Source organism: Manacus candei, unplaced genomic scaffold, assembly GCF_025592945.1.
Source record: "Manacus candei isolate 608988 ecotype Guabito, Panama unplaced genomic scaffold, ASM2559294v1 h1tg000020l, whole genome shotgun sequence".
Lineage (NCBI taxonomy): Eukaryota > Metazoa > Chordata > Aves > Passeriformes > Pipridae > Manacus > Manacus candei.
Genome location: NW_026138068.1, coordinates 5,091,237 through 5,112,257, shown reverse-complemented (window position 1 = coordinate 5,112,257; position 21,021 = coordinate 5,091,237). Strand labels below are relative to the sequence as shown.

At 40.1% G+C, this 21,021-nt stretch overlaps 1 long non-coding RNA gene across 1 annotated transcript in view; it reads left to right on the top strand.

Moving 5' to 3' along the window:
- Nucleotides 1–20,620, top strand: part of LOC127470205 (uncharacterized) — a 53,131-nt gene extending 32,511 nt beyond the window's left edge. Inside the window, exon 3 of the long non-coding RNA XR_007904206.1 lies at nt 20,471–20,620. This is a non-coding gene — a long non-coding RNA (uncharacterized LOC127470205). The remainder of the gene's footprint in view (nt 1–20,470) is intronic.
- Nucleotides 20,621–21,021: the final 401 nt, after the last annotated feature.

The window sequence follows — 21,021 nt, the reverse complement described above, 5'->3', positions numbered from 1 at the left end:
GATAATTATTCTCTGCTCTTCCTTCCCCGTTGTTTCTAGGAGGTTGTGTTTGCACTCAGTGACAATCCCAGGCACAGGTTCATTCAGATGAGCTTGTATCCTGCATATCTAGACTCCAAATTCTCCAGGCAGTTTAGAGATTGGTGGGGGGTATGTGTGGTTTTCTATTCCTTTACAGATACAGGCCAGATCACACTGTAGCTGAGCTACTGTCACTGAAATCACCGAATCCCTTTCCCTCTGTAAGGAACACCCCTGAGAATTATCCATGGTAAGATCAGTCTGCTTTCTCATTCTTCCAGGTAATTCTAAATATCCATGTTTTCTTTAGGAAAAGACTCTGGCTGAAAATAATTAAAATTCCCACCTCATCCATGTGCTATTTAAAATATTTTGATTTAAAAGCTCAACTGATTGAATCCTGCTGGATTTTCTGTCATGTTCTCTTCCCAACCCCCCATTAATGCAAGGACAAGCAGTGAGTGTGCAAGTCAGTCCCTGTCTCTGAACAGCCCTCTGCCTAATAATGATTGCAGTCTATAAAATTCATATCACAAGGAAATGCACAGAACAGATAGGCATAATCCAGCTTTGAAGGGAGCTGGAAAGTTCCCAGATAATATGGAATTTTTGTGGGCACCAACTTTGTCAGGTTAATATTTTGAAGTCTCTCAGGGAGTCAGGAGCTAATTAGACAATGTGCTGAGAAAATGCTGATCCCCTGTCTTAGCATTCTCTGACCCCTATCTCTTGCTGAATTACTCAAAGCATTAGAGAGCTGATAGGCTGACATGTGATTTCTTCTTTTCTTCAAACATTTGAATTAAGAAGTAGTACATGGACAATTAATTTGCCTGGATACCCTTCAGTCTGGGTCATTACTGGAGACTGGAGATTTCAGCTTTCTGCTTCAAGGTCCCTCCCTGCTGTCCTACAAGAATGTAGCTGCGAGTTGAAACACTGAAAATGTCTAAACTGCAGCAAAATGTGAATTTAAGGGTGGTGGCAGGGTGTGAACTGCAAGCCTTCTGAATATTACAGGCCTTCAGATGTGCTCAGGGGTTGGCCAACACCAGTTCAGCTGTCAGCACAATGGGAATTGGATCTATTTGTGTTTTCTTTCCTGTTGAATTGAAGGAGTAGCTTGTATCTGTTACCTTGCAGTTGTCCATTATATATATATTTATATATATATAGAAGGGCAAAATGGATTGAAAAAGTACTAAACCGACTCAGAGGACAAATGTAATGGTTCTTGGTCTTTATAAATGGAGGTCACAGACTATCAAAGTCAAGGAAAAAATACCTCATGGTAACATCACATACATGCACTGCAGGGCAGTATAGTACAAGCTTTCTTTGATCTTACCAGCACCAAATTCCATTATATTTCCATTTTGTGTTTCAACACCAGCCTTTCATAACAAACCAAACCAGGAAAGAACTGTTTGTTCCTAACTCCAGCCTGCTCAGGGATTTCTTTAACTAAGAGTAACTTCTGCAGTTACCACATGTTGATGTGCTGCTGCCTCTAAGTCAGTTTTGGGGGATGTCTTGGAATCTCAGCCTCAAGCTGCATAATTTATTGCTTATATTCTGTTTGTTAAAAAAAACAAATCAGGCAGGTGAATGGACAGTTGAGAGACACTTGGGGAGCTGGGAATTGCCAACCTTTGTATTTTAGTATCTTTAGGTGCTGCAAAGCAAATGGAAGTGTGTAGGAGCAGAGAATCAGTGGCCCATCTAATCCATTATCCATGGTCCATCTGTCCTTTATTCTAAAGAAGACACAAGAAGTGTTTCCCACAGAATCTGTTGTTGGCAGTGACTGTGTGTGTGTTCCCATATCCTCCCTCTGTTCACATGTTCAATGTGTATTTGCTCCTTCTTACCACTGTTTGCTATAAAACACACAGTTATAAAAGAACAGTTCCACTCACAAGACCTGTAAGTTGCAGTCATAATTCAAACTGTCCCTGCTAAGGAAGATGAAGTACTTTCCTTTTTCATAAAAATTTTCGACTATTTTTGCTTTTTTTGTCAAGTGCTTCTTTTTGTCATGAAATCCCTATAATTGCTACTTGCTCTTGTTGCAGGATTGTTTTTCTTTTCCAGTAGGAAAAGTAGAAACTTTAATTGGTTTCACCTTCTGGAGGGAGTGACACTTTTCTCCCTCCTTTAAGAGATGTATTTGTCAATTAAACAATTTTGAATATTTTTTTGGGAAGCAGCTCCCAGCTGCTGTTTATTGTGCAAATGCAGCAAGTTATCTTAGGCATTGGAGTGTCAGGGTATTCCCTTTTTTTTATTTTTCATTCTATTTTCAAAGAAACTCAGCTCTGTGTGGAAGCTGTAAGTCTGCCCATGTGAAAATGGGCTGTGTATTCCCTGGGAAGATTTTTGGAGGGTCAGATCATCCCATTCCATGTATGTTTTCATAAAGAAATAGAAAGATGTAAGAAACCTTGTCTATGTGTTTTGCCTGGGTCAGATTGTACGTGTTTGCAGGTTGGTATGATATTCTTTTCTCTTCCTGGATGTTCCTGAACCAGCCCAAGTGAGGTAATCAGGGAAAAATTCAGCTCTCCCTGCTCACAGGCAAGTAAGAAGTAGTTCCAAGTTGTATTTCTGGTTCCTTCAGGTGGAGCTCTTCTGTTCTTGCTAGAAAAAATATGAAAAGACTTCTCCATTTTGCCCTTGTTTCCACTTTGCTAGAGAGACCTCCTTCTGTTAATAAACACGGATGTCCTTGATTTTATGATCACTCAACACTCTAAAACTTGGACCATGCACTTCAAAATACTCGAAAAGAGACTCTCAAAGAAGCCTCATTGAAATAAGGATAAGGCCAATGGCCTGGAAAGACGAATAAAAATGTGTCCAATTAATAATCAAAACAGTGCTGGTTTTATGGTTTCCCTGCAGTTTATCATGGGAATGTCTCCTGTTCAGCACTGCATTTATCTACATTAATAACACTGTCTGCTGCAAGCTGACTTTGCCTCTTGGTTCCAGATTATTCATCTTTATGTTTTGATCAAAAGCACAGAATATTGGATCCTATTGTATTTCAGCTATTCCATCTCTCACGCTCCTTGTTTCCTTTTCCTCCCACAAGTTGTGCACATCCATCTAGAAGCGAAATTGTTTCGTACCACAAATAAAATTATAAGTCCCTGAGGGTTTCAGCTTCTGTTGCACTCGCAATTGTTCACCCTTTCCAGTCTGTGAGCAATCATCATTTAACACGGAACTCAAGTCAGATTTCCTAAAGAGGAAAAAAAATAAAAGGAGCTTGATGACAGAATGTGTTTTCCTGTAAATCACACAGATGGAGCAAGACACAGCGATTGCAATGCAGGGCTGACACTCTTTTACACCGTGCAGTCATCTAATATTGGTTGCCATAAACACTATAAATCAGCGCTCAGTGTAACTGTGCAGTGCAGTTTAAAACACCACACTCTGAACCTGATGCAAGATGCCAGCAATAAAACATTTCCCTCTACCTCAGTCACTTGTTTACAGCTTGTTTGCTGGCTTCCTAAACTTTCCAATGGTTCTCACTTGACACCAATTGCTGTGGCAAAGGGAGCACAAATGAGTGAAGGAGACTTCCCGGCCATTGAACTTGGGCAAATAGCTCCTGACAGGCCGTGACTGAAGCAGATTGGTTTTGCTTTTTAAGGTATTTTCAATATAATTTTTATTTTTTCCATTGCATTCTAGAAATAATATTAAGAGAGTTAGCGTTTGGATGACTGGCATTAGAAATTCACGTGGCTTAGAGCTGAAATCACAGACTGCTCATGGCTCCCAGTGTTTCTCTGTCATTTTTTAGAAGCTGGGTATGTCTCTCACCTGCAGTGCCTAGGAGCAAATGGATGCCTTTGGGTTTTACAGGGTTTAGAGTAACATTTAGGAGATTTGACCTTCATAAAAAAAATTTTACCTGGGCCTCTCCTTTGTCATCAGTGTTTGGCTTGAGAGAGCTGTTTGTTGTGTGTGAATCCTCTACATTGTTACCCGTGTGAACGGATTTGGCCGTGCCCCATTCCTGATCTGGATGTTTTCAACCAATGTTTCCTTCACAGCAAACTGCTGTGGAGGATAAAAAACAGTTTGAGGATGATGACAGCTCTCTGAAAGATAACATAAGCAGCAGTGAGAGTTCTGAAATCCAAGATTTGATATACTTGAGGAAAAGGCTGAATAAAAGTGTGTGTGCCCGCTGTCTTCTCTTGGCTTCTAGGCTTTGATTCTCTCTCACCAAGTTCTAAGCAAGAATAGTTCTGTGGTGATCTGTGCTGTGAAGATCCTGTCTTATATTCTGAGCCCCAGATCTTTGTTGCCACTGTGAGTATCCTCCTGGAGAAATGGTAACATTTAGAGAGATCCCGTCATTCAGGTGCTTCCTTACACTGAATTAAAAGCCATGGAGAATTTGTGGTTGTCAGCATGTCCTGTGAAGGTCCCAGATATTTGAGCTGCAGTGGAGAAACAGCAGACTTCACTTGTGACCACATTTCTTTTACCTTCCAAATACCTGTGGCTGCCTGGCCATACAACACATGCACAGAGCAGCACTTAAGAGTCCTGTGGGGCTGGAGAGACAAAACAGTGGGAACTCCCATGAGCTTGTTCCCTGCTCCACTGGGTCACTATCAAGTCTTCCCCTCAGTTGATTTGGTTTAGGGTCAGGCCCCAAACCCACAGTTTAGGTCTGCATTGCCTGTAATTACAGAACACACAGCAGTTAATAAAATGGCAGATTAGGCACAACACTCTCCTTTTAAAAATTTCTCTCCCTTTTTATTGTCCCTCATCACAGATTAGCAGTAACTGCTAAGCAGTGGGTTTTTTGTGGGCTGCTGTTGTGTTTTGTCAGCAGTTATTTTTCAAGTGTTCTTTAAAAAGAAAAAAAAAAAAAGATGTTTTTTCTGTTTTCCAAGTCTCTTTTTTCCTAAAGCTGGGCAAAACTCTTTTCAAGTGCCTTGTGGCTCCTTAGATTCAAACTGTGAGACACACTCAGAGAGGAGACTGTTTCAGGATAAAAATAGGATCTTTCCATGGGGGTCTGTCCTTAAAACACTTGGAGTTGTTGCCAGGAGAATGCATTTCATTGCAATTACTTTACCTTTCTCTTTGGTATTAAAATCTCTTTCTTCTCCTGTCCTCACATGAAAGCAGAGAGGTAGGGTAGCTGTGAGAGCTAAAGAAAAAATTAGCTCTAAATACAGCAACTATTAGTGACACATTCTAGAATTATGGCAACAAAATAAAGCTGCTCAGAGTCCACTTCTTGTCACCTGCTACTGGAAACCTCCCTGTGACCTGATATCAGGGACTGTATTATCTTATTAAACAGCACAGCTAAAGCAGAGAAGGTGTGAAGATGTGTATTTTCAGGGTGAGTTTTAATTCTTGGTATGGGATGTAAAGAAGGCATTTCAGAATCAATAATTTACAAAGATAACTTTAGCCTTTACAATCATTAAAAGCTAAATTAGAAAGAAATAATTGAAAAGCTAAATTAGAAAGACAGGTTAACATTTGTAGAATTCTCTTAAAGCTGTACCAAAATTCCTTCCTGGTCCCCAGCCCTAGTGAGGACTCAGATCTGTAGTTCCAGGATTTGTGCCATGCCTGGCATTCATCACTAGCATAAGTTATTGTGGTGAAAATAGTTACTGTGACTTGTCTTTTCTCCTAAATGCAACTTAATACAAGTGAAACACTGCTTTTAAAGGAAGGTTGCAACAGAAATTATATGACATGACATTCTTGAGCCTTGCAAATAAATGCTTTGGTTTGCCTTAGGTATAATATAAAAATTAACTTAGGAGAAAATCCTAAGTAAATTAACTGCAGCATGATTTATTGCTCTTAAATTCATGAAAGTTGATTCAAATAGCTGAGTGTTTGTGGTGCCAAGTGGAAGTGGTGGAAAACAACATATCCTGGCTCTGCAAATTATTCTCTTTGGGGCTGGATGTCTATTTAAGGTGCTGTTATTCGAGGTTTTTGCTCATTGCTGTAAAACAGATGAGAAATTTCCAAAGCCCTTCTGTGTCCCAAAGCAGAAGACCAGCACTTCTAATACATATTTCCAATTTGATTATGCTTTGATTAACCACATCTTTGATCCTTGTGTCACACTGTAGGATTTACAGGTATGAATATTTTGGGATTCCCATTAGGTTATCAAAACAAAATCCATGACTGTCTATGGAGATAGCAAGACAATCTTATTACTTTTGACACAGTCTGCTGGTTCCATTAGATATACATGTATTTAGACCTGATTTAAAGTCCTTAAAAAGAAGGAAAGTAATGATGAGAAAATATGAATGAGCTGGTAAACTCCTCATGTCTCAGCTGGGCAGTTCCAGCATTGGGTGTGCAGGTTTTGGGTGCAGAATGATGGGAATGGGTTTTTCATTTTACATCCCAGTCCAAAACAGAGTTGCCTGGTAGATATGAATTGGAAAGATCCATTAAAAATAAAATAAAACTCCCGTGTTTTGACTTAATCTGACAAAAGCAGAGCGATTCAAAGACTTGCCCCCACTACTCTCTCCCCTCATTGTGAACATTCATTTCACAGTGCAGAGAGGATTGTACTCTGCTCTGAGAGTCTTCAGTGGCTTAATAGAATAGGCTGAGGTAATAAAGACAGGGTGACAATTTAAATTCACAAGTGCCTTTTTACTGGTTCGTTAAAACTACAGCATTTCTAACAACTCATTGTACAGTTTGATATATATTTAACCCTTCCATAGTACTTATGGGCCACAGCTGCCAAAGATCTTTAGAAAGAACAATCAGTGATATTGAGTTACATTTTTGAAAGGTGCTGAGATGAATTAAGAGCCCCAGAAGCATTAAGATGTGGATTCCTAAGTCACCAGGTGCTTTTGAGAGATGCAGCCTTTTTATTTACATAAAAGCCCAGGAACTAGTGAGGTGACTTGCAGAAGGTTAAGCAAGAGAAACGGAACCACATCCCTGTTGTGTTGACTCTGAGCCCAGCTATTCCAGCAAGATGCTAACAATGCCTGTCTGCTGGTAAATGAAATCATGCCAGGCATGGCCCTAACTTTGTTTTAGGCAGCTGGGCTCTCTGTTTGTAGAACAGTCATGGAAAAGAAAATCAAATTTCTTCCATTAGAGCCTGGTGTACGAGGTCCTGAGCACTTCATCTGTTCTCGGAAGTCAGTGGCAGTTCTGTCCTACCCCCTTTTCATATTGGCAACTGAAGGGCTGGTGTAAGGCTAGTTAGAGCTGATGGTCACCTTGAATCAGGCCTGACAATAACTAGGACTGTTAAAGCAGTAGAAACTAAAGATTTGCCAAGTTAACTCTGACAGCTACAAAACATTCTCCCCATAATACACATATTACTGAATATGCATAGCAGAGGATATGGTGGAAAGAACTAAGATTAATTAGATTCTGCTGAGCCAAATGGCATTTGACACCCATTATACAATATCTGCATATGTTATTAAAACTATGAGTAAGTAAATGCCATTTCTCATTTCCACTTGCAGCATGGTCCATTTTAAGGCACAATAATTATATAGATGTGACATCTGTGGGTTTTTTCAAAATGTCAAGGGATGCATATTTTTATTTACTTGTGTTTTTAATCACTGCTTGTCCACCCTGTTTGTTACATGCCCTTGTGATTGAAGGAGGAGTGTTAAGCGAGGTTTGCATGCAAATTTTGTATTACACAGAACTATCAAGTTGGTTTTTCTTTCCCATTATCTTTGTGTTTGTCTGACAAATCTGTCAGTTCATAACAGGCACTAAATTGTGACCAGTTGCTTTCCTCTCTTGCAGTCTTCTAGCCTATTCTCTTCATTTTCATTTGTTAGTATGAGCCTAATTTTGGCATAACTTTGAATCCAATAGTACTTAAATGTGCAAACCAGACAAAGTCCTTTGAAAAATATGCTAAACAGCAATGCCAGAAAATAATACTTTCCTGTTCTTCAGAGTGTATTAACATTGATGTAATACTACACTTTTGATGGAATTCTTCTGGCCTGAGAGAGAACTTAGATTTTTTCTCAGGGAATAGTGGATCTCTGCTGTGCTCAATCACTTGGAGCAGAAGCAAATAACACTCTTTAAGAATTACCCTCTCTTCCTCTGCCCAACTTAAAATCCACAATTCTCTGGCTTTAATACATGATGCTTACAGAACCTCCCAAAATGGCAAAGCACATTCAGTCCCTGATTTAACCTGAGATTTCCTAGGAATAAATTTACTCTTCTGCTTCAAGTTCTATTTACCTCCATGTGCAAAAAAGCCACGTGATTGTGCTTGCCAGGTGTGAAGGTGAAGCACAGAATTTAAGGCATCCCCTGAGGGAATTCTGCTTTCTCTTCATCACCACTGAGGGAGCTCCATGTCAAAGCCTGGAGGATCCAGGGACTCCACCTGAAAGTTTCAGGGTTTGCCTCTGCAGATCAGAAGAAATTAGACATGTCTGAGCAATGTGAATGAAAAAAGTGGTAAGGAAGTCAAGCAATTCCATAGGGTTCTCCAGCTTCCACAGGGAACATCCTGAGATAAATGGGAAGGTATACACGGAAAAGGTGGATAATGATTGTTGGGAACTGTTCAGTTAGCAAAAAATGGAAAAAAGCAAACCCCTAAGTATGCAACAGGCAGTGTGCTGGATCCCTGTGGCCGAGGGAAGAGCTGTGATCTTAAAATTATCCAAAGGGAGGCACTGATGAGGATGAACACACAGTTTAATGTCACTGCAAGATGCTCCACGGGGTATTTCCAGAGGACACAGGAGGAGAGGAATGTGTGGATTTCTTTGAGAAGTTCTGCAGGAGGCCGAGTGAGTCCCAGAAAAAAGGGATGTACATTTGACACAGCCTTTGTCTGTGCCATGGAGAGCTGCCATTCTGGGCATTTGGCTGGATAATGCTCAGCATGAGCTCGATGCCACAATGTTACACTTGACAGCAAAAATGGTGAAAAGCAAGAGCACATTTAGCACAAAATTAGGATGTTGGGAACAAAAGGCTGATATGTTAGAGGACTGAAAAATCGTGGTGTTTTAGGAGGAGATGATTCTAGCTGCATTATATTTGTAATATGCAAACAGAATAAAGTCCAAATCTGTCATGGGATGTATAGCACTGCTTCTGAAATAACTAATTTCATAAAGCTTAAAATAATTATGAGTCACATTGATTTAGAGAAAGAATTAAGACTAAAAATTTGAATAATTGGAGACTGTGTAAGAACACTTTGCTAGATCCTGTGCAGAAATATTTCCACAGATGAGAAATTCTCTTATAATGGTAAAATATTTTCCTGTAGCTGCAATAATTGTGGCAGATGCTAAACAGCAGGCAATAAAACTGTCATATTTAAATTGGCAGATCAGGTTTGGCTGCATCTTCAACTCCTGAAGGGTTGCCCAAGAAACCCTGGGCCATTACTGTTGGTTTTCAGTAAGCCTTAGAATACCAGGAGAGGTTTAGAGAAACAAAAGCAAACTGATTTCATGTCAGTGTTCAGTAAGTTTAGAGGGACAGCAGAATGAGGCATTTTACAGTCTTTTATTAAGAAATTGTATGATTAATAACTTCAGCGATAGCAAATATGATCACCGAGCAAAGTTTTATGGCAAGTAGATCTCAAATCAAATTATCAAATTAATTTGATAATTTTTTTTACAGTGCTTAACATATTTGACTGATAAAGTTACCCCTACCCTCTGCAAGTCATTAAAAGGACTTACCAAGGACTTTGGTTCATTTTCCACCACTCAAAAGAAGGTGGTTTTAGATTTGGGGTGTTTTGGGTTTTTTTGGTTTGTGTGAGTCTCTTCATTGGTTTGTTTTTGTTTTGTTTCATTTTGTTTTGTTTCAGAAGGCTTGGTGTAGTCAAAAAGCTGCATAAACAACCTAAAACCAAACAGAAAGCCCTAAGGGAACCCCTGCAGGCTGCATTCTATTTTTAACAAAATAAACGGACAGACTAGTTTCTTTTAGCTTTCTTATCTGTGAAAGTATGGTAAAATTCTGTGCTTGTGAATAAAAATAGTGACCCTGTGGTCTTGTCTTCCTTCAGTCAACATAGTGCTGAACTTGAGGCTGTGTCACACCAGGATGGTCATACAGTCCTTGTGCAGCACAGATGGGTGAGGACACATCATCAGATTTTGGCTTCGCTGGAATTCCCTGCCTGTGCTGTGTGAGCTGCTGCAATAGCTGAACTAACTGGCTCTTTTGTTCAGTCCTTCCCTGTCCTGTGATGTTCATGCAGTTCATTAAGATCAAAGCTGATTTTTGGGGCAGGAAATCAACACTTGCTGCATTGCTTTGGGCTGTATTTTCTGCTCTGTCATTGCTTCGGGCTCTTCTGAGCTCTCTTTAGCTACAAATATCACCTTTGACCAGCTCTGGTTAGCAAAGAGTTCACACATGGCAAGGTTGAAGGCTGGGATGGACTCTCAAAAGTCTGCACATGCCTATTGCCCTCTGCCCTTCCACGGTGTAAACCTGTATGGAGTTCACTTTGTACAAAATATAGATAACTCTCCAGAAAAGGCAGGTTGGGGAAAGGTGGAGGAAGCATTAACTTTTAAATTAATGTATTTTTCCCATAGTTTCACAGGCAGCAAGTGTTGTCAGGCCCAGCTAAGGACAGGCCAAGGGAGGAGGGAAAGTCAAAGCCTACAAGGACTGAAACACTGAGTTTGTGTGTTAGTTGCTGCTATTAAAAGAGAAGACAGTGAAACAGAAAGTGTAATAATTCCTTATTGCTTGACATTATCCCTTAACACACGTGGTGTGATGACAGTACTGTAACTGTATAATATAAACCCCACACCTAATGTGTAGTGCATACAGTATATCTACTGAAAAGTGGAATTTACTTCCAGGAAAACAGTTTGAGGGGTTTTTTTTAGACAAAACAGTCTAGTTCCTACTTTCACAGTTATATATATATATATATATATACACTTTTATTATAAATATATATATATATATTTAAAAATAAATATATATAAAACTTTTATTTTATATATATATAAAACTAGATTGAAGCCTTATCAGAGCAGTCTCACAACTTCTGTCCAGGCAATTTTTCTTAGGGATGGGCAGCATCAATTTTTCATTTGGAAAAACAGTTCAATCTCGTTCTCTTTTCTTTGGAAGCAGATGAGTTTGAGCCCTGCACAATACATCCTAGCCTTTATTCAAGGAGGTAGATCAATCCTGAAGATATAAAATACCACATTCAAAATATTAAAAAGTAGTTATATTTTCAGAAGTTTAATTATGAGTGTTTAGGAATAGATAGGCAACCAGAGTTAAGAATCAGAATGCAGGGCGGGGTTACAATATAAATTAACTCTGTCCCCATTGTTATAATTTTTTTTCTGAATGATATTTAATAATACTTAATATGTAGTTGAAACATCGCTTTTATTTAAAAATTGGCTGTAGAAATAAATCTTACATTGGTTTAATCTGTAACATCTTCAAACAGATCCTGAGAAAGGTCATGACTGTAGTTTTGTAGCTCCAATATGAAACATCCTGTCTGCCATTCTTTTTCCAACTGCTCTATCAGCCTTCCCTGAAAAACCAGGAGCCCTTGGAACCTTGTTTCACAGTAATCAGTGATTGCTACTGGCAATTTACACCGTGCTAGGAGCTGGTGAATGCTTTCCAGTGGTGCTTCCATCACACAGCAGATTCGTCTGCAATTGCCCCAGAATCAGGTTACAGCCTGTGAGCTTTGCTGCTCTGAAAATCATCATCTTGCTGGGTGCGTTGGAGCTCGATTCTTCACCTTCAGAGTAATTGCAGCAATGACTGCTTGCTTCTTTGTTTGGGAAAAATCCCTGTGACTACCAGAAAAAATCTGTGCCTCAGGTGAGCTCTGGCATAACCGCTGTGCCATCATCACCTAAACACCAGCTACGGAGTGGCTTTGCTGAGGAATGTCCTGTGCTTGTGGATCACAGAATCATAGAATCATAGAATCAATCATAGAATCACAGAATCAGCTGGGTTGGAAAAGACCTCTGAGATCATCAAGTCCAACCCTTGATCCAACCCCGCCGTGGTTCCCAGCCCACGGCACTGATGCCGCATCCAGTCTCACCTTAAAAACCTTCAGGGACAGAGAAGCCACCACTTCCCTGGGCAGCCCATTGCAATGCCTGATTACCTTCTCTGTAAAGAACTTCTTTCTAATATCTAACCTGAACCTCCCCTGGCAGAGCTTAAGTCCGTGCCCTCTTGTCTCACTGATCGCTGCCTGGGAGAGGAGCCCGACTCTCACCTGGCTCCCCCCTCCTGTCAGGGAGTTGCAGAGAGTGAGGAGGTCTCCCCTGAGCCTCCTCTTCTCCAGGCTGAACAACTCCAGCTCCCTCAGCCTCTCCTCATGGGACTTGTGCTCCAGTCCCTTCCCCAGCCTCCTTGCTCTTCTCTGGACCTGCTCCAGCCCCTCCACATCCTTCCTGAACTGAGGGGCCCAGAACTGGACACAGTTGGATGGAGGTGTCCATAGGACTGCACAGACCCTGCCAACTTCTTGTCTCATCCTATCTCAGTGCTTGTTTCTGCTCTCTGCACAGTGTAACTGTGCTGTGATGCTCCAAGTGCTTGTTTGTGGCGAGCTGAAAATCACTCGGCTGATCCAAGCGGGCTCGCTCTGCTCTGCAGCTCCGGGGGTGCTCATTAGAGGCTGGGCAGCCACAGCACTAATGGCACCTTCGGGATGGCGCTGATAGGCGGCGTTTCCTCGCAGCAAGACCTTTCTTTCAGAGGAGGGAATTAGGAGCGATACTGGGAGAATGGGTTGCCTGGTAATTAATGTAAATAGCTTGGTTAATGATTCCGCTAAACCAAAGTGGCATGTGATTGTAATGGAAATGCTACACCGGTTGGAAAACAAGATATTAATTTAGAACATAAGGACAAGAAGAAATAATGTTTGGGGATTGAGTAAAGGGCATTCAGCTTCTCAAGGCTCATTTCCTTTCTCTGTAGTACTCCATTAACCACAAGATGCTATCATGATTTTTAATGACCCCGATGTTTTTGCCTCAACAACTTTGTCTGGTAGACAATTCCAGACACCTCTGATGGTTCCCAGGATTGATAGCATGTGCCTACTTGGGTTTCATGGTTTGATTTCACTGGAGAAACTCATTGGGAATCATCAATATAAAGGAAAAAAATTTCTTCTGTTGTTCTCATCATAGTAGGAAGTGGCTGGAACCCAGACATTTACGCTGCTGCTCAACATTTGATGGCATTGTATAATTTATTTTTTTCTTCTAAGTGAGTAACACTCTAAATCAATTTGCAAAGAGTATCTCCATCCATTTTAAGAGCTTATTAGTGCTGGAGTTCTTAGTTTTTTGGATGAGGTGTTTCAGTCTGAGGGTGATTAAATCTCCCATGGCAATTCAAACCACCACAAATGTTGTTTTCCCAAGAAATGAGAATGCCAATGGGCTGGAGATGAGTAGTGGTATGTTAATAAAGGAGCTTCTCTCTATATACTGTATACTTCTCTTTCCTAAACTGTAGCACACAGTATTTTTGTATGCTGGAAACCCACAGCCTTACTTTATGCAGATATTGGAAAAGACATCCACAGAAGTCCTGGTTTTGCACCATTATGATGGAAAAATAATGTTTTTTTCATTTACATATTTATGTTGCAGTACTGTCCAGAAATGCCAATCAAGTGTCATAAAACTCCTCTGAATGGAAATGTCTCTGTGTCCTTGCAAAAGTCTGTTGCTGTAGTTAATGAATTGTCTGGAAAAAGTCCACCAATTGTGCATAATCACTCAAATATGTCAACTTAGAAACGTTTAGGGATGGCCAGTTACCATAAATTTCAAACCTGACCTTAATAAATCCTCTCACATCAGCTGTTGCCAGCAAGTTTTAGGTTTTCCCTTAGATAAATAGGGCTTTGACTGACCATCCCTTGTACAAACCTTTTGCACAACTTTGCTTTCTTTAGATTTGCAATAATTTAAAAAATATTCTTTAATGTAATCTTAGGCAAGGAAGACTGTAGTAATTAATTACATTTTGTCAGGGAACACTTAGCATTACATCTCATCCTTTACTGGATGATTCTGCTCATGCTTAAAAATGTAGTGACCTTTACTGAACATCTGCTGCTGAAAATTTGTCCGTTCCTTGCGAGACAGAGGGAGACAGAGAAAGGTTTGGAAGGAAAGCTCAAATTTTCAGTCTGAAGATACATAGTGGAGGGTGATTCTGGCTCCTCCAAGTGTCTGGAAGCTCCTTTGTTGTTACCATGGGGTGGAAGCATTTCTAGAAACATCAAGAAGTTGCTAAGAAATTGAATTGCTGTTCTCTGGAAAACAAGAAATGCGTGGATTGTACTTTTTGAACCATGTGCTGTGAATATATAAGGGCTCTTTGCTTCTACTGCATTTTGCCATGTGTAGGAGCAGAGTCCTGTGAATGAAACTCAAGCAGGTGCACAAGTTGGAGTTTAATGTTTTGTGCCAGGACAGCTCTTGTGGTTTGCTCCACGCTTGAATGGTTCATTCCCCCTCTTAGTTCAGGTCTGTGTGCACCCCAGTGTGTCTCAAAAAGGACATTAGAACTGCAGGGTGCACAGTTCAGAAAGGGACCATGTTTCACAGAATCACAGAATCATCAAGGTTGGAAGAGACCTTGAAGATCATCTATTCAAACCATTAACCCAGCACTGCCATAATCACTCCTAAACTATATTTCCAAGTGCCACATAAAGAATAATTGTTTGTACAAACCTTTTCCACACTTTGCCACGGAAAGAATAATTTTCTATGTAGAGAATAAACCAAAATGAAACGCCCAGATCACTGTTGCTGAGCAAGAAATTGTAAATTTTGTGAAGTAAACTGAAGTTGATGTTATATCAAGTGTGGGACTGTCACATAACAGATTGCTTTAGGACTAAACAAGGATCAGGAAATGGCAGCTCCAGTTTATTATCCTGTGTATGCCTTATGCAAACCATTTGGGTATTGACCCGAGGGTGAGGGTAGTTATAGCTCATAAAAAGCAAAGGATTATCAAGCACACTGAAAAACACTGATAGTGGAAATTGCTTTTTTATTAATCCATGCTTAAATTCCCTGTCTGCAATTCTTATGACCTAAATAATTGTTCAGTGGGAAACCTCAGTGCTGTAGCAACTCTGTGTGTGGGATCCTTGTTTCCTTTCCTTTTTTTTTTTTTTGAAAGACTGCACAACCTACTACTCGTGTGTCATTAAAAATGTTTAGCAAGTGTAGCAGAAATTATCCTGAATTAAATTGCTGGTGTTTTTAAAGTGCTGTCATCAAGTGTCTGTAAGCAACAGTCCTGGCTGTGCTCAGTTCTGCTGTTGGCAGCTGTGGGGGCTTCATAATGAGTCCTTTGGGGTGGATGGAGCAACTCCTGGCCAAAAATTATAATCTAGTATTATATGATAAAATGGAAAAAAATTAAGCAAAAAGAACTTTCTCCCTTCCAATAGACTTGACAAAAGAAAACAACCCCTGGCCCAAAGCCAGCCAAGTCACTGGAAGCCAAAAGGTGGGTTTGGGTAAGGGCAAAGCAAGTGAACAGGTGAATTTTGTTATGTGTGACTATTATTTAGCACCCCATTTTATCAGCACAAGGATTACTGGGAACCTGCTACTCTCCTGCTGCTTCAGCACTGAATTGCTCTTTGATGTTTTTGGTGGGGCTTTGATCACATGTTTGTCCACATCTCTTAGGTAACCTGGGCTATTTTGGAATTTGTTGCTGAAGAATAAAACTGTAGGATTAGTTGCCTGAAGAAGTCATCTGAATTATATTTTTTTTTCCCCAAAATCTTTTGAGTATACAAAGCTGGGGATCTGTGATGGGCAAGTACTACCCAAATGTGTGCAGAGGGGTTCCTCAGGGTGGAGGAGTGTGGGGTGGTGCATTGCTGGGAGAATCAATTCTGAGCAAGTGGGGACATTTCCAAGAGCACTGTCGTGCCTTAAGGAATTTTAAAAATAGAAATGGTGTGTCCTGCTGAGATGAGAGCTTCTCTAAATTGCACACCAGCAGCAGTAGAGATGGATTCAGGGACTTAAAAACCGTGTAGTAGTTCTTGAAAAAGTATGTGTGCTGTGGTACCTGGGAAAAGTTTTGATATACTTATTAGGAGTGTATTTAATCCCACCTGTGGTTTCTGCTGGCTCTGGTGTTCCTCACTGCCTGCTTTAAACTGTTACAGAGCATTCCTGTGCATGCTGCTAAACAGGTACCATCTATCACTTCAGAGGTGGGTGACGTTATTCCTGTGTAGAGATATATCTTGTAAAGTACTTTGGGATCCTTTGGGATGAAAGGCTCTATTTAAATCTGAGGCTTTATTATTGTCTGTTCCCGCTCCACAAATAAATCATCTCGCAAACTGACTGTGGAAGGAATTACTCTTGCATAAATGAATTCATCCTGTTCTCCCACAGAGAGCTGAGAAAAACTTTATAATAACTATCAAATTGTTTTACAACCAAAATATTGCAATGCTTGAGTAGTTTCCTACTTGTGACTTTGATAATGAGTTTTTGAAAAGTAATGGAAAATGTTTCCAGAAATTGGAAAATAAGATTAGCATATCTGTTATGTAGGATTCTTTGTTAAGTCAAGCTATTTTTTGTTTGGGTGATAATAGCTGTGCCTTTGTTAATTATTATTTCATATTGTCATTATTAGGCTATTAATAATTTACAGTAAAAGCTGCTTCTTTTTGCTATGTAAATGTTTTCATTCTTATTCATCAGTTCCTTATTCCATTATTAATGTGATTCATAAATACATTACATTTAGATTCTCTTATAGAAGAGATATTTGCTACTATATTTTCTCTTTTGTTTGGATGTGAGGTGAAAGAAAGTGTGACAACGAGGGAAGGTGTCCAGAAAGTTTTTAGGGGATGTACCCACATCTCTGAAACAAAGCAGGGGTATGACAGTGACTGAATAACTCTTACATTCCCTTTGGGACATTGTTATTTATATTTCATGATTTATCAGCCCTGTATATTTACCCTCTAATTATCCTGGCTCACAGGTTTCCAGATGCACATTAAAGGCAGCAGGACTGTAATGTGCCATTGCTACATTCAGAAAGCCTTGCTGAGAGAGTCTGTCTCCAGCTTTCCCAGTTTTTCCATGCTTTTTCCAGTTACCATAACCTGTAATTCTGGACAATTGTACCTGAGGATTTTTGCAGGAAACCTACTTGAATATAATTTCATTCCCCAGTTCCTGCATGTCTGCCCCAGGCTGCCTGTGAGTAAATCTTTCCAGTGATCTGGGGGTGATGAAAACCAGAAGCATGAGCAGGAAAAGGGGCTTCCAATCTCAGCACCTTTTGCAGCACCACAAACAAGGCTGGCACGTTGACTTTCTTAAATTGCCATTCTGAGGTTATTTTCAGATTCATGCTTGGAGATTGACAAGAACCAGGAATGTTCTGAGCCCTGAGGCCACACCACAACCATTGCAGTCACCTGCACCACGTGATCCCTTATGTTTTGCTGGCACTAGTCCGGAGGTTTGGACTCTGCCTTCTTTTGGAGAGCTATTTTCAACCTTCACTTCTCTCATTCACAGTTTTCTTTTAATGTGAAGCTTAAAAGTATGCACAGTCACTTTAAGTAACTACTTGTGCTTGCACCAAAATTGCTGTTACCTTAAATAGCTCATTTTTGGATATTTACAGGTGTTTGTTTCATGTTCTACGCAATTTTTAGATAATATTTGTATCACCACTCACTCTGTTAACAAAATCCTTTAAACCCCCTCTCCTGAGGGATGATTTCTTTCCTGTATCTCCAGAGCCTCGATGTGCCCCTTCACAGTCTGTCTTAGAAATGTCATTACATTATTCCAGCCCTAAAATTTTCCACATGTTCATGCAAGGCTTTAATCCCACTTCAATCCAGGCAACTCCCTTGAATTTTGTGGCACTAGCAGATTGCATTAGCCCATTCCTAGGCTTTGTGGCAGCAATCTGAGGAAACCTGCAGCGTGAAAGGCCCTTCTTGTACCATCCTGGGTGCCAGTGTTCAGAAACTGCTTGTAATAATCATTCTGTCAGCCCTTACCTAATAAAAATGAACATCCAGCAGAATGATGATTTGATCAATATAACTCAGGTCTTATGTAAGGGAAACATAACAAGGAGCCTCTTCAATAAATAAAAAACCTCCCACTTCTCTGCCAAACAATTTTTTTTTTTAATTACAGGTTATAAAGAAACAAAGCCGTGCTCTCAAATTCTGTGTTCTTGATACTTTGGGTGTTTTTAAATCCCAAAGCAAGAAATGTTAGACTTAGAGCAAGCAGAAGTTAGTTTTATGTTGGCTCAGTCTGTACCATGGTACAATGCAAAGAGTCCATTATTTTATCACTGATCATTTAAAACTGCTTCCCTCAAAGCATGAAATAATCAAGAATAGTCAGATTATTTACTATGATTCTGTTGCAGCAGCACTTCCAACCCCAAGCACTTGAATGTCATGTCAACAAGTCATGAACTTAGCCTAATAACCACATTTTAGCTCAGTGTGTTTTCATTTCTCTTTAAAATTTTAAATTTGTATTTGGAAGCTGTGAGATTCCTGTTTTCAGGGGATTTTTTTTCCAACTTCTCTTTTCTAAAACTTTTTCTTCTCTTCTTCTCCCTCCCCTTTCCATATTTTCATGTTGGATCATTGGGATAATGGCTGAGCTGGCCTGGAAAAGGCAAGGCTATTCTGGGAGATGATTTAGCAACTTCCCAAGGTTTCAATTCCCTGATGAACACCTGATAGCAAAGCAGCTCTCCCACCTCCTTGAATTTTATGCTGTTCTGTGCACTTTGCAGTAACTTCTGCTGGAGTAACACACGGAATGGAGCCACATTTGAGGTCCCCCTCAGGGGAAAGTGAAGAGGTCTGGAGCCCAATGTCATCTCTTTCTCATGGGAATACCTTTAGGAGAAGACATTTTGGGGAAAGAGCAGGAGAAAAGAGTTCCCAGGTCTCTTTGGAGGTGGTGTTGGTTTTTTTCATCCCCCCAGCATTCCAGCCTAAAAGAGTGGAGTCCTCCCTGGAGAATCCACCACACAAGGACAGATTTTGATCCCAGCAGTGAACAAAGCACTGCCGTGTGCCATGATGTGGGTTTGGCTGAGTGGGTTAAGAATGGGATGTGTTTGTGTGTATTTATTTTTCAGCTGGATTATTGTGGTTTTTGGCATGACTGTCCAACACATGGCAGTCGGAGAAAGAAATCTAGCAATCAGCTTAGTTTGAAACACTCAATTTAGAGCGCCTTTGGATTTTGGAAATGCTCTGAAGCTTGGTTGCTGGCACTGGGGCTTTGACCTATGTTGGTTTCCATTGCTGGAACTGGAATTTATATGTTATAAAGCTTATCATAGCAGTAGTTGAAATGCCAGTGTGTGAGGGAAAAGTCATCTGGAGCATTATTGTATTATGGCTTGTTGTTGAATGACAAGGTTATTTTTCCTTTTATATGTAAACATCATGAGACACTACATTCTCTCAGTGTCTGTTCATGAAAACTGCCTTAGCATTGTGAGGCAAATGCAATATCAATGGCCCTCACCTGATAATGCAATGATAACTCATAGTTCAATGCTTTAATACTTATTGGCAAAAGCTGGACAGATTTAATTGATCCCTTTCACATCCATCCCTGTAGCACAACTAACTAATGCCATCCAGTGGTAATGGTACAGCATAAATTGAATGTGTCAGGCTGCTCACCTAGGGCTGAGCTATTGCAAAACTTAATTAACCTGAAAAATACACTGATGAGTGGCAAGTGGTTCATTCCAGCAGATGGCAAAAGCAGGGAATGTATTTTATAATACCTGAGTGACTGTAAGGCCTCTCCCCTGCTTACATAAAACCAACTAGTCAAGCTGGGCAAGGTTGCCTGGTTGGGAGGGGTGTGGGTGTTGAATTTTGAAATGAAATTATTTGTCACCCAAGTTTCTACTGCACAGAACTTAGATTTTATTGAAATGCTGACAAGACATTTCACTCCGGGTGAAAGCCCAAGGTGTGGGTTGGTTTGAGGTTTTTTTGCATTCCTAATACAAAAACAATTGACTCAGATTTGGTTATTTCTGCCTAAAATGTGCTTGTATATGCAAGAGAAATAAATCTAGAGACTAAATCTCTATAATGGAGAGTTTTGCATGTCTCCAAGACTTCACTGTCTATGGAAATATCTAAATCTTTTCTGTTTTCTACATGGAAAAATGGCCTCGCTCTACGTTCTTAATGAATGCAAAGTGCTTTGAAATCTGAGTAATTCTGTGTTTTGCTGTGGGGTTTTCAGCCATCCCTTACAGGCACTAATTGCTGCTGCTGTTGTATTCTTTGCAATTCCAACAGCCCTTGTATAACTGTGAAAATTATCCACTGCTGACACCGGTGGTGCAACCGAACTAAGGACAGACGTGTTGCAACTGCAAAAGCAGCCAGCAGAAAATAGTTGTGATGCTGACCCCTGGATTTCTGAACTGATGGTAATCCTGGCTTCTCCTTGACCACACATGCTGAAAAATTAAAATTTTTAACAGCTCTGTTCTGTTCTTGTTACCTAGCAGGTGATGTCAGCAAAAAAGGCACATTTTATGCTCCTGTTAATGTCAGTTTTGCTTACTGTGCCAAGTGTGAAGTTGGACAAAGGGCCCAAATTCAAGTATATCTAACCCCCAAATTTTATACAAAATGACTTTTAACCCTTATTTACAACTTTATGCATATCTCTAGGCAATACAATAACCAATGAATATTCACTACAGTAAATATTTTGGAAAAGGCACTTCAGATTTGGTCAGGAATACCCAAGGATGGGAGCAAATGGCACCTGTGTGTCACTGCCATCTGCATTGATCAAACAGAGTGTCTGAAGATAACTACAGAGTAAAAACTTGTTATTG